The sequence below is a fragment of the Marmota marmota genome, unplaced genomic scaffold, assembly GCF_001458135.2.
Source record: "Marmota marmota marmota unplaced genomic scaffold, marMar, whole genome shotgun sequence".
NCBI lineage: Eukaryota > Metazoa > Chordata > Mammalia > Rodentia > Sciuridae > Marmota > Marmota marmota.
Window position 1 is genome coordinate 7,183,334 of NW_025999942.1, and position 10,676 is coordinate 7,194,009.

Genomic DNA, 10,676 nt, shown 5'->3' on the forward strand with positions numbered 1-10,676 from the left:
ATATATATATATATATATATATATATATATATATATATATATATATATAGCACATATTGATGAACCTGTGGACATTTCTTATTTCTTGCTTCAGTTTCTGAGCCTAGCTCCATAACCTGCTTTGTATTAGGTGCTCAGTAAATGTTGAATTAAAAACTAGCCAGGTTGAAGCCTATGGTTATGGTAAATGCCTGGCAAATACTTCCTGCACGAGTGAGTGGTTCTTGTCCCAGATCAAATGGCCCAAAGAACCACCTGGGAGTTACTCATCTCAGAGTTAGCTCTGAGAATTCTAGCCTGCGGGAGCTCCACTTCAAACAGGATTCTCATGAAAAGCAAATCAAAAGTGAATTTGAAGGAGAGGCGAAATACATTGTTTCTTATTAGGCTTGATGTTTGATTTTCATTAGGCATTCTGCCTGATTCTTATTAGGATTGCCCTGATTTCCTTTCGGTCCTGGTCATTTAGGGTCAGTGCTCATATGCTATGTAATGATGTCATTATTTGATTTTATTTCTTATATGATGTAGGTAATGATTCAGAGTTTATTCCAGAAAATAATCCTAAGCACCTAATGCTGATTGGTTTAATGATACAAAAACTAATTTGGAAAGAATGGAAGGTTTCCTGGGGCACAGCTGATGATGTGAATGTGAAAAGGCTTCATTTCCCACATTTCAAGAATGGAAACAGCCTGTAATTACGTGTTCTTCGATGAGGTGTTTTCTTTGAAATGGTGGAACTTGGAAACTATCCATATGAGAAAGGTGGAAAAATTTAAGTAACTGTGCCAAGGTTAGTTTTCCCTTTTTATTTCCTTTATTATTGTTATATTTATTCTTGGCTATAAGCATCCGCCTTCACATTTTTCCCCCCTCTTTCTTTTCATATGAAAACCTAATGGGGAGACTGATGAGATGGGCCAAGTCTGTGAAATTAAAATGAACTTTGTAATTTTGTTTATCAGCTTGGGGTCAATGACATAGAAATTCTGTAAGTTATAAATGTAAATATGAACATGAACTCCATGTGCTGAATTCATTCATGCAAAAGGCAGGCCCATTCCCACTCCCTGCCATCACCCACCTCCTACCAGTTAACAATTAGCTAGTTAAATAAGCCACCTTGGGGTTCTTCATGTCTGTTTTACTCGACACCCCGTGGTGCTTATCCAAGCTCTTTAAGAGAGATTTGTGCTTGGATCTGATTCGTGTGATACATTGAGAGAGATGAGAAACTGGTCATTGCTTTCTTTTGATGTGTTTTCTTTAGGATGAGTTGCAGAAGCCTGGCAGAGAAAGACCCCAGCCAGTCACCACAGATGGAACTTCAAATACCAGCGTCACTGATGAGCTTCACTGGCCTTCACTTGGTGAGTAAATTGCCCACTTTTTCTCTTACTTTGATTTTCTGAATCTCTCAATCTCTTTCATCCCACAATGCCTAGAGATTCCATCCAGTCCTACCTACTCTTTGTCTGTTGCTTACAGTTACCATTTTTTTTTTTAACTATCTTACTGGAAAAAGTGAATTTTTTTGACCTTAGTCTCATCTCTTCTTTCAATGATGAGAATAAACGGTAAGAATTTTATTTCTTACCAATTCTTGAATTTTTCCCATTAAAAAAAATATATGGAAGGGGAGATTGTAAATATGATCATTGAAAATGAGGACATGAGATTAGTTTCTTCTTTTCCTCCTCTAAGGAGGCAATAGCTACATCTTCCCTCTCCTGATACAAGCATGACTTGTTGCCCAAATTTGTCCATTTTCTCCCTACTGATTAAAACTTGGCATTGTTACCTCTGTTTCTGATCATCAAGAAGTAGTTTTTTGGGCTGAGGTTGTGGCTCAGCAGTAGAGTGCTTGTCTAGCATGTGTGAGGCCCTGGGTTCGATCCTCAGCACCACATAATGATAAATAAAGGTACTGTGTCCATCTACAACTAAAAAATATTAAAAAAAAGAAGTAGTTTTTCCTGGCTGGGTTTGTAGCTCAGTGGTGGATAGCTTGCCTCGCATGTGGGAGGTGCTGGGTTCGATCCTCAGCACCACATAAAAATAAATAAATAAAATAAAGACATTGGGTTCATCTACAACTAAAAAAATATTTCTATAAAAGTAGTTTTTCCCAATTCTATATACGTAAGTGCCATGGGACAGAAAGCCAAGGGCCAAAGTGAGTAGAAGGGTGAGAAAAGAGAACAGAGTCCAGGGAGCTGAGTTCAAGCCCTGATGGTGCTACTAGTTTGCTGATGTGGTCAGCCCTGGACACTCAGGGCTCCTGGTCCTCACGTGTGAAATGAGGGACTCAAAATGAAGCATCTGGGGTTATTTCCATTAATATTGCATAGTTGTCTTGTCTAATAGGGCCTTCCTTGTAGAGTATAGGTTTCAAACTAAATTAACTGTGTGTGTATGTGTGTCTGTGTGTGTGTGTGTGTTTACCATGGTGCTTCTTAGAGGGTAAGGGAGCACAATTACAGCAAAACTCTGTGATACAGCTACTTAGATACGTTACTAAAAGTTTGCAACTGAGCAACAGAGTCTTCAACCACTGCCACCTGTCTGGGGAGTTGCAATCAGCTACAGGGCCTGGAATCATCCCCACCAGTATGTAAGGCACAGTGAACCTCTCTTACCAGGCCACAGCAAACCAGAGTGGGAACAAGGCAGGGGATTTTGATTATGCAGTTAAACCTTGGAACCCAGCTGGTTGTTCGGTCCCCCTCTAGTCACTAGATTCATGATAACACCACTTTGTATCTTACAAGTGGCAAGTTTTAGACCCCATCATATATAGTTTATTTCTAGGTGAAATATATATATTCACAGAGAAAGTTGTTACATTTTCCCAAATATATGGCTGCAAATGTGGACATCCTCTTTCTTATTGTTATCATAACTGGTTTCACAGATACAGAATTCAAGACTCTTTTGGTTCCAAGTTATAGAAGTCTAACTCAAATTGGCTCAACCTCAAAGGGAATTTATTGGCTCAAATATTGTCAGGCACCACTGCATCCAGAAACTAAGAGAGAGAGAGAGAGAGAGAGAGAGAGAGAGAGAAAAGGCCAGTATGGCTTACTCTTTTTCTCGTCTTTTCCCGTACCCTTTTGCTCTTCTCTATTGATTAAAGTCCAGACAAGCTCTTGCCTCAGTGGCCCTGTGTAAATTCAGACCTATATTCTCCCTCACATCTAGGACATGTAAAACCTTTCTTTCAAAAACTGTGCTTATAATCCTAGTGGCTTGGAGGCTGAGGCAGGAGGATCTCAAGGTGAAAGCCAGCCTTAGCAACTTAGTGAGGCCCTAAGCAACTTACAGAGACGCTATCTCAAAATAAAGATAAAAGGACTGGGGATGTGGCTTTGTAGTTAAGTGCCCCTGGGTTCAATCCCTGGTATCATAAAAAAAAAAAAAAAAGATTGTGACTCATGAGACTGGGTAGGGCTACCACCCAGCTCTCCAGTCAGTTCATCTAATCCGCACTACCCAACTCCTGTGCTGGGGTCCATCCCACCTGAACCAAACGGTCAAATGGTTTAAGTAGAGGTTAGTTGGTATTCTCAAAGGACAGAGGATTGTTTTACCCCGGTTTACTGTGCAAGAGGGAATAATGCCAGGCAGGCCAAATTCACTCAGGGCCACCACAGATCTCTTTACTAGAATTCAGAGCTTCAAAAAAAAAAAAAAAAGGCTTTATATATTGTTCAGCATGTATTTAGAATAAATCCTAATTTCTAGTTTGAAAGTGTGATAGAATTTAAAGTGATAATTACAAACATGGAACAGGTTAATGGCATAAGAATAAGTTGTAAAATGTAGAATAAGAATTTTATGTTCACACAGTTGTAATTACAGAGATGAGATATGAAAATAGTTTATTTTAGTCCAGATTAGAGTTTATGCATACTTTCCATTTTAAAAACATGTCTAACTTATCCATATGGTAGGAAAAAAAAAAAAAAGAAGAGAAAGCTCATGAATGAAGCTCAGTGAATGAAGGTTGACCTCATTAGATAGGAATAGGTGTGTGCGCAGCTCGTCCTGACATTGTGACAACCGCTCTGAGAGTCCTGTGTCCTTCATAACATAGCGCCCGGGTCAAATGTCCCAGTTTCTCTGTAGCTCAAGACTGGCCCCACATTTCACTGACTTTAGACATCACCAAGATATTACGCTTTTATTAAATCTTACTAGAAATTTGTCCTTCATGTTATCGAACCTTGATATTCCTCTTTTAAATTCTGCTTTCTCTGATAGCATGGGAAAAAGTTACCCAATCCTTTCCTTCTCTCCCTGCTCCAAAGTTGCACTGCCCACTTATGAGTCCTGTATTAGGAGTTGTCAGGGGATAGTAACACAGGATCAGGATGGTACTTTGTCACTGCTGTTTTGTTCCCAGGCTCCCTATGTTTGCCCAATCTACCATCTTAATTTACCAATTGTGCTGGAAAGTCAACCTATTAAGATTGTTTTGATCATTTGATTACTTATGTTTTTTAAATGGTATATTTATTTATTCATTTCCCATGTTTTTATTGTGCTTTATAGTTGTACATAATGGTGGTTTTCATTGTTATGTATTCATTTGGGCACACAGTAAACAACATGATTTGGTCCATATCATTCCTCAGTATTTCCCCTTTCTCTTCCCTCTTCCCTCCCCCTGATCCCTTTACTCTACTCTCCTGATCTCCCTTTGATTTTCATGAGATCCCACCAACAACTTTCTTTTCCTTTTTCCTTTCTGGCTTCCACATATGAGAAAACATATCACCCTTGACTTTCTGAGTTTGACTTATTTCGCTTAACATGATTGTCTCAAGTTCCATCCATTTTTTCTAAAATGACATATTTTCATTCTTCTTTATGATTGAATAAAACTCTTTTGAGTATATATACCACATTTTCTTTATCCATTCGTCCTTTGACAGACACATAGGCTAGTTCCATAGTTTGGCTATTATGAATGATGCTGCTGTAAACATGGGTAAGCAAGTACTGTTATAGGATGCTGACTTTAGTTCTTTAGGATAAATTTGGATACTTCTTTTTATTTAGGGTTCCTGATGTTACCTATTTTAAAGAAAAAAAGAAGACAAGTGAACTTGTTTATGAAAAAGCTATTTCTATATTTGAAAATTAAGTTGTTAAGATATTTCTATTTTCAAGCTAGTTTTATGGTGTAAGACACCTTTTTTCTTTCTGTCGTGTCTTTATGATAGAGAGGAAGGAGAGTCTATTGTCATTTGTAGAAGTTCTTAAATTTTTTATTACTTATTATCTCTATATTATCGTCTTCATATTGAATCTTAGTCAATATTCTTTTTTTTTTTTTTTTTGTACCAGGGATTGAAACCAGGGGTGCTTAACCACTGAGCCACATCCTCAGCCCTTTTTATATTTTAATTTGAGACAGGGTCTCGCTAAGTTACTTCAGGCCTCACCAAGTTGCTGAATCTGGCTTTGAACTCATGATCCTCCTGTCTTGGCCCCCAGAGTCACTGTGATTACAGATGTGTGCTGCTATGCCTGGCTCTTAGTCAATATTCTTTATCTGTAGTAACTCTTGTGAATGCTTCTTCATCCTCATCTACACTTGAAATTCCTTTCGAGTGTGGAAATGATGAAGGCACTTTGGTAGTTTTTTTAAACTGGACTCCATCACTTGGCCAGATGTCTGACTGTGGCCTAGTTGCTTATCAGTCTGAGTTTTAGTCTTCTCAGATCTAAAATGGGGATGATTGTGTCTACTTTTTAAGGTTGTTGAGAATTTCGAATGAAAAACATTAGATTGGTCATAAGGAATTGCCTGTATTTGACTGACAGATGGTAATTTCATGTGCTTTAATCTAATATTTATAAAATCTATGCATTGTGCCATATGTGGTGGCTCCATAAAGAGTATTTGATATAGTGATAGTGAGAGGGGTCATGTACAGTTGAGTGAAGTAAGAGGTTCGCTTCACAATTCTAGTATACAGAGCCTCTATGTGGTTCAATCCACATTCAATGGGAGACAGTTCACCTTGGTTCTGGGCCAGGTTGAAGCAACATTTGGGGATAAGCAGCTCTGAGTGAATAGGAAGAGGCAGTGGGATCGTATAAAGAGAGAGGATGCACTTAATCTTGGATGGAAAACTTGAATGGTAGATGAGAGCCTCTGATCCTTATCATACCTAGAGCTATAGAGTTCTCCAAACCTTTCTTGCCTGGGCAACATCAAGATTTTAGGGATTGTGTATGTGCATTTACACTGAAGGAATCACAGTGTGAGGAGAAAACTTACAGTTCTTATACTGCACAGATTCATTAGATTGAATTGAAACCAAAGTATCAGTGAATTACAATTAGTAACTGTATGATCAGAGAGAACAATTGCGCTTCGGTGTTGAGCAATTGCAGATAGAAAGCTTGAGTCTTCTTCAAGGTTATCTTGTCAGCATCAAAATAAAAGCGACTTGAACTGATATACAGAAGGGAACTGTACCATAAAAGGAAGTAAAAGCAGAACATAGAAAAAGGGGACCAGATCCAAGGACAAAATAGAACCTAAGCCTCTGCTGGCTAATGCTTCACTAGTTTCCAGGAATGGAAGGTTGTTCATTGACTTGAAACCCATGGTGTAATAATGCTTGAGTTAACTCGAAGACATTTAAAATTAACTGGTAGGTAAGCTCTTTGCAGGCTTTGTTTTAAATGACTTTATAGATTTTCTCTAGGGTTCTGTTTTGAAGTAAGTAGATTCAGCAGGTAACCTCAATTTACATTTACTGTTAATATCCTGTTATATGCCCAACCTACACTCTTCTTCTGCCTCTTTAAAGGACTTCTCAATTCATTGATGAGTTTCAATGGTTGATGAGTTTCAATGATTCAAAGTCAAGCGTTCTAACATTGATTGAGTAAAACTATATGAATAGCAAGCTGATATCTTAGTGGCAGAGATGCATCTGGATGTAGACTCATGGAACACAAGAGGGAAACGTGTATTGGACATTGATGGGGACCACAGGATCCCCCAGGTAATGGAAACTAAAGGGTTCCCTTTCCCTCCCACCCCGTTTTCTCCTTAAAGTCTTCTTGAAGAAAGATTTTGAATATGAGAAAAGCAGGACCCAGGGAAAGATATCCTCTCTCCCCCTCTCTTCTTTGATTTGCATTCTGTTATTATATAGAATTAAAACAACTTTTCTGCCAATACCTCCTTTGACTCATACCACAACCCAAAAGGTAGAGGGTGAGAATGGTTAATTCCACGAGACAGATGGAAGTTTCAGCCTCCAAAAAAATCTAGCAATTTTACCTAGGTTGAGAGCTTAGTCTGTGACTTGGGTCTTCCATTCCCCAATATATTTCAGTTTCCGCTAAGGCATTTTATTCTTGTGCATTATTTGACATTGAAGTACTCTTTTTGTTGCTTTGTGCTATTAATGTCTATTAAAGGGAAAATTGGAATCTGGGCAGTGGAGCAGTATAGGATTAGAAATCAAACAATATATGTCTAATTAATTCAATGAATACTTGATTAATATTTGGCAGTTGCATTTTCATTACAATATAATTAATTAGAATTTCTAGATAAACAACTTCACGCAGTTGCTGTGAGAATTAAATGTGATAATGTATGTGGAAGTATCTACCACAGTGGCTGGCAATTAGAAGGGACTCAATTAGTTGAATATGAATCTTATCAAGACTAATTTCAGGAGGATTTCTTTGGGATGAAACTTTACTTTTTGGTAGAGAACCAAAATTGGAGAAGTACCATGTAATTCTATCATGAGTTAATAACCAACTTCAGGAAAGCAAGCCTCAGGATTTCAGTTTGAAGTCTCTACTTTCATATTTCACTGTTTTCTCAAAATCAGCATCTCCCACATGGAGATGCTATTCCTCTCATACAATTTTATTTTTCTTGCTCCTTCCTTTGCTATGATAACGTTTCCCTATATTTTTGTGATAATCTAAACCAGTCCTAAAGATCAAGTAGTAGGTGAATAGGTGTTTATTGAAATAAATTGAAGTGGACTTAATTCTAATAGGGTTTTATTTAGGGGTATTTATTTGGGGTACATTTTCACAAAGCTGTCATCATGTGGTGGCAAACATAGAAAAGCCACCTAATTGGTTGATGACCAATTTTTTTATTGACCTGTTTAATAAAAAAATTGCTCTCTATATAATTTGCATGTAATTTAATTTATGACTTTACTCCTTTCTTAATTTTTTTTACACTTTCCCAGGGCTTTTTGTCTTCCTAAATTTTTTTTTATTTGATCTTTTTTAGTTATACTCCATGTATACATTCTACTGTCACTATATACATGGAGTATAACTTCCCATTTTTGTGGTTGTACATGATGTGGAGTTACACTAGTTATGTATTCATATATGAACATAGGAAAGTTATGTCTAATTCATTCTACTAAGGGCTTTTTCTTTTCTTTCTTTCTTTTTCTATTTTTAGTTGAACTACATTCTGAAAAATGCCAATGCATTAAAAATGGTGTGGTTTTATAGTTGCGGAAGGTATTATACAATTTTTTGAGAATAATTTTAAATAAATGTATTTTGGGCTTAAAATTTTAAAAAAAGTGTGTCACTCTTCCTTGGTGTCTTAAAAGTGGGAGCACAGCAAAAAAAAAAAAAAAAAAAAAAAAAAAAAATACTCCAAACTCCCGTGAAATTGGAAGCCAAATCTTTGGTTAAACTGGGTAGAAACCTTACTCTGGTGTGATTTTTGGTGGAATTTCTGTCATTGTTCTTTTTCATGAATATTTATTTAAATCCCAATGGAAATCATTGCTCATCTGAAAGGGAGTTAACAATCCTTAATAGCCTCTTCTGATTTGATTGATGTTTTTGTCACTTTCTTGAAGTAAATAGGTTCCATTAGCATACCAAATATGCTATCTGTCCTTTTACCTCTACAGGCACTTAACTGACCACTCACTTAAGATTTAAATATCCCACCTAGGGTTTTGTTGTCAGTTCAGGGTCAATCTTTCCAGAGAGGAAAAGGAAAGAGCTTTAGCTGTTTAGCTGGTGAGAAGTTCCTAATCAGAGGAAAAATCTCTCTCTTTTTTTTTTTTTTTGGTAATAAAATCGTCTCCATTGAGGTTAATTATTTATTCTGTCCCCACAGGGTGTAAAGTGCCAATGTGGTTAATTTTATTGAAATCAGTGTATACTGAGCACAAAGAAAAAAATATTTGGAATTATTGGGAAGTGGTAATTTCTCAAGAAAAAAAATCTTGAATCAAAGAGATAAAAATAATTATTGAAACAAAGTCATGCATATGGAAATCAATAAGTCTGGGTAAAAGACCTAGTCATACATTTTCTTCTGCTGTGTGGAAGAATCCCAGAGAGACATGTATGCAACTGTGGTTATGTTTTCAGTGTGCTAGAATTCATTGTTAACTAAAGGGTGTGCAGTAGATGAGATCACTCTAGGGACAATTTCTGTTCTTCCAAGGAACCAGGGTTTCATTCAGATGTGTTCAGGATCAGAAAGAAATCAAAAGAGTTCCACACCCTTAATTTAATATATTTATTTTTCTTGTAAGTTCCTTTTTGATTATATTTCATGGAGAATCTGGGCACTGTCTACTTGCTATGAGCACATTTTTATTACAGTTCATGGTATAGCGATTGGGAAGGAAATGTGAAGAAGTATGAGGAGAGATCAATGGTAACGCAGATGTGCCCACAAGGTGCTAGTAGTTCTAGAACAGAGATTCTAAGAGTTGCTCTTGCTAAATGTACTGACTCTGCATTCGAGCCTGAAAATGCCTAATGGGTAACTGAAAGCAAAATAAAACTTACCATCTCTGTCTTCATTTTGTGTCCATCTCCTTTATTACCTTAAAACTTGGGTCAAACTTTTGCTAACTCTGCACATAGGCATGTTAATCACTGAAGGAGTGTAATACAAGGCTTGTATTTGCTAAATTTACCTAAATGTATATGCTACCTTCAAAACTGAGGGCACCAAGATAAGAGTAACTTAGGGATATTCAACTGCCAGCTTTTGCAACATTCTGTTCCAGACCCCTGGAGGGGTGCTTGGAGGTCTTCTGTGATTGACTTACAATTTCCAGGAATAGTGGAGATGATCCTATCATGACACTGTCCCCTGGACAGGAGCAATCATCTTGTGGGGTCCAAATAACCCCCTTCCAGGATCACAGGTTGGATAAACAAACACCCTGAGCAACAAATGGAGATTGACAGACTCCCCTCCCCCATCACCAGTTATCAGAAGTTCTCCAGAGCCATCTGGAAGAACCAAAAGCGAGACCACAGTTTGACAGAAATTGTTTAATTAATTGTGCATACATCTTGCCCTGAGTCCAATTCTTCCTCTATTTAAACCTAAAGATCCTGATAGGGCACAGAAGACAGGGTTGAGACATTTGATCTTCCTTTGCCTTTGCCAATAAGGCCATTATTTTTTTTAATTTTTTTTTTTTTTTTAGTTTTAGGTGGACACAATACCTTCACTTTATTTATTTTACCCATGTGGTACTGAGGATCAAATCCAGTGCCTCACACATGCTAGGCAAGTGCTCTACCACTGAGCTGTAACCCCAGCCCCCAATAGGGCCATATTGACTAAAGTTCCTTTCCAGTTTTTCACCATTACCTTTTGCCCCCCCCCCCCC

At 37.4% G+C, this 10,676-nt stretch overlaps 1 long non-coding RNA gene across 2 annotated transcripts in view; it reads left to right on the forward strand.

The window, feature by feature from the left end:
• The window catches only part of LOC125616317, a 260,518-nt gene that overhangs the window by 7,923 nt on the left and 241,919 nt on the right, over window positions 1–10,676 (forward strand). For both annotated transcript variants that reach the window (XR_007346939.1, XR_007346940.1), the window contains exon 2: window positions 1,274–1,373. This is a non-coding gene — a long non-coding RNA (uncharacterized LOC125616317). The remainder of the gene's footprint in view (window positions 1–1,273; window positions 1,374–10,676) is intronic.